Source organism: Cygnus atratus, chromosome 1 (assembly GCF_013377495.2).
Source record: "Cygnus atratus isolate AKBS03 ecotype Queensland, Australia chromosome 1, CAtr_DNAZoo_HiC_assembly, whole genome shotgun sequence".
Lineage (NCBI taxonomy): Eukaryota > Metazoa > Chordata > Aves > Anseriformes > Anatidae > Cygnus > Cygnus atratus.
The window spans coordinates 49909014-49912628 of record NC_066362.1 but is presented as its reverse complement, the minus strand read 5'-3'; the positions used below and the strand labels follow the sequence as shown (position 1 = coordinate 49912628).

The following is a 3615-nucleotide window of genomic DNA, read 5'->3' as shown; positions in this document are numbered from 1 at the left end:
GGATGCTAGGAGATCTGTCTCCTGAGTAGTCATTTGCAGCTTAGCCTGGGTGCATATCAGGTCCTGGTACCATATGACAAGAGGGCTACTTCATCCTATAAGGAGGGCTTCTACAGAATTACACCACTGGCAGGTCCCCTTTCATGACTCTCAAGATCCCCTGTGCTGCTGCTTCTGTGATCCTTCTGAGCCCCACAGAGTCCACATGCAACAACTTTGCTCTGTTCAGTCGTTCTGTTAGACAAAAAGTGATTTTTTTTGTTTTGTTTTCACTGGTTCAGTTTCACAAAAAGTGGAAAAGAGTAAGGTGGCATTCTGGGCAGCAGGACCCCATCTCCCCACCTTTGATGCAGATACTGTATGGAAGCAGGGACACTGTGGGACTAAGGGTGTGGCTCAGGATCAGGCAATGCTGAGCAGCAAACGCTCTTTCAAAGTCAGCCCTGTAACACTCGTATTTTGGGTTATGCGTGCATTGCAGTTGGTCTAGTGCTTGCTGTATCTTGCTACTCTCTATCCCACCTCCCAGTTCTGAAAAGTGAAACCCTCTGTACCCTCTATACAAGGGATTCTACAAATATGTTGCAAGTCACCCTGCAAAACTAATACATTTCCTTCTTTGCCATAATTTGGTACTAATCTTGTCATCCAGGTCAAAAATCTGTCTGTCTTTCTCACAGGATCAATGCAAGCCATTGGGATGAAGGTCCTACACATCAAAGAAGGTAAACCCTGCAACAGACTCTCAGCTTCACATGAAGTAATGGATGTATACAATAAACTTTTATACAAGAACATCTGCACTTGCGATTGCACAAAGATCTCACTTCACAGAGAGGCCCAACAAACGAGAAGTAAAAGCCTTTTCAGAGACAAGGCACAAACCTGTTTCACTAACTTCACTGGGAGATGGCACTTGCCTCCAACACACACACACACAAAAAAAAAAATGCGGGGGTGGATTTGAACCTGAGATAGCAAGTGGTTTAAGTTACCTCTGTTTATTTCACTCTTACAGCACTATTCTCCTATGATCTGTACCTAAGATAAATTGTTCTTCTGTGGGTTTGTTACTTATCTTAACAGTATTTCTCAAAAAAAGTAAAGGTCATTTAGGAGACAATAAAATGTATCAATTCAAATCACATTAGCTGTTCAGAAAGTCTAAGAGATGGACATCTGTGGGGTAATTTGGGGAGAGCGGGAGGGAACACCACATTTGAGGTTAACAGCTAAACTCTCAGCCTTTGTCAAAATTATGTTCAAAATCCCTTTGCTGGCTGCATGTCTTGAAGCAGCAATCACAATTTAAGAAAAACACACTAAAAGGTCAAAATATTAAAAGTTATAGTGACTGTAACTCATGCTCAATGGGAAGCTAACTAGCTATTTTAAAAGCACCTTTTTTCTGTTCTCTATCAGTATGCAAATGTTAGTCTTACAGTGCTGGAGAGCTGTAATTCTTAACAGAAAGAGATTTTCCCAACATGAGAAATTGCCCAAATTATATTCCAAGTGCATTATGAATAGGAACCATGATAATTTTGCCATTGTAATCTACAGGCAGTCAAACTGCATTAATTTATTTTTATTTCTTTAATGTAAGGCTCCAGCCTGAAGTACTCTATATTACCGTGGTTTTTTTTGCTTGTTCGTTTGTTTGTTTGTTTTTGGGGTGGGGGTGGGGGGAGAATGGTTAGGAAGAATGGGGAGAGGAGGTGGAGCAGGGAACAATGCAGCTGTGCCTGTATGGGCTGAACATGCAAAACCTAAGGAGATCCACTGATCTGCTTAAAGACATAAGAAAGAATAGCTGTTGTAAAATTTTTTGAACTTTTTTTTTTTGAAACCAACACCCAGCTCTCTGCTCAGGGAGAGTGACTAACACAAGAAGGTGCCATTCCACAGATGGAGAAACATTTCTCAGAGGCAGGCTCCTGCTGCCTGAGTTGCCTTCAACAAGCAGGAGGGAACACACTGCATATGCCAGGAGGGGCAGATCAGCTTCAGGGGATGTGGTGCACAGCAGGGCATCACTTGCCTTTTGAGCAGTATCTATGTGCATGTTCACATCTGAATGCATTCTTCAGTTCAGCCCCAACAAGACATTTCTCTTCCTTTTTCTGTCCTCCCTTCACCTGGGTGAAACACTTGTTTACTCTTCGCAGCTCCACACACAAGATCTTCTTCACACCTTAAAAACTCCTCTATCATTGAAATGGTATTGGGCCACTGGCATTACAGTACCCACACCAGTTACATATACAGTATTAAGTATTTGTTCAGTCAGAGCTAACTTACAACTGAAATGTGCCTATACTGAGATTTAATGGTTTTATTGACTTGCATCCTAATTTTATTGATATCTAAAATAAGAATAAAGCTTGGTAAGCCAGGGCAGTTTTGCTCTTGAGGTCCAACACACACTGTGGTGGTGACAGCTGTTCATATCTCCTCTCAGGACTCAAACAACTTGACCTGCTTTCATGTCTGGGTGTGAAACCTCTGCCTTTGCCTTCGGTGCTAAGGAAATCCATGCTTGTAGGTAGCTACCACGTGACAGCAAATGTTTGGCTATCGTGAAGCATGATCTATATTGTAGTTTTCTACCCTGAAATAAACTAGGCCCAGCCAACCACAGGACCCACTGTTAATAACCTCGTGATGAAAAAGAGTTTCTGTTATCATCAGTGACAAAGTCATACAAATTTGAGGCTTTTGCTATTTGTGGAGCCAGAGCAACCAGACACTGTTTTGGGTAGACAAACACAGATGCACTAGCACGTTCAGGCTCTTATTTTATTTTCAAGTCTTTGGGAAGAAAAATATTAGGAAATAACTACAATTTCCATGTTACATTTTTCCAGAATGCTTTCTCCTAACTCATTCCTATGCCAGAGTTACTCTGGCTGCAGCTAGTGGAAGTTGCATTGACAGTCTCTGGAGCAAATTAGCAGCCTGTTTCACACCCCAGCCACTGATTTCTGTGTCTTTTATCAACCTTGCCTCTACTATAATTGTACCAGGATTTTTTTCCCAACTGAAGCCTCAGTGTACCCATTTTTGACATGGAAGTACATCTGCAGCACAGCATCCTGCTGCTTGGACTGTGCTTTCAGCAGGGAGAAAAAACAATGGTTCTGGCAGCAACAGCAAAGCACATGGGAATCCTGGGACAAGGAGAATTATGTTGAAAAAAATAAACAAACTTCTACAAAACTAGCGTTTTCATAAAATGTACCATAACAAGGATGTTTGAGCCAAACAGGAGAAAGACTTTCTGGCCTTAAAATGTGTTTTACCTCATAATTAAAGTATTTGAATATTTTGTACAGTTTTCTATGAGAAATACTAGTGCTTAAGCATAAGGGAAGATATAAATTGGTAAAATAACTCTGTTTATGATAGAAATAACATTAATACTATTATAAAGTGGTTATTTATTTATTTATTTATTAGCAACTGGGTAAATAACCCAAAGCATTTCCAGAATAAGGCTTCTTCGATCACCCAAACTCCTCAAATTGGATGAGCACTATTCTGACAAAAGCTCACTATCTCCCTTTGAAAATCACCCTCGAGTCAATGGTCATTCCAATGAGCTACAGACCAAGC

At 40.9% G+C, this 3615-nt stretch overlaps 1 long non-coding RNA gene across 1 annotated transcript in view; it reads left to right on the top strand.

Moving 5' to 3' along the window:
- LOC118250587 (uncharacterized) overlaps window positions 1-1146 on the top strand; it is a 9503-nt gene extending 8357 nt beyond the window's left edge. The window contains exon 5 of the long non-coding RNA XR_007708634.1: window positions 1-1146. This exon is cut by the window's left edge and continues 1436 nt beyond it. This is a non-coding gene — a long non-coding RNA (uncharacterized LOC118250587).
- Window positions 1147-3615: the final 2469 nt, after the last annotated feature.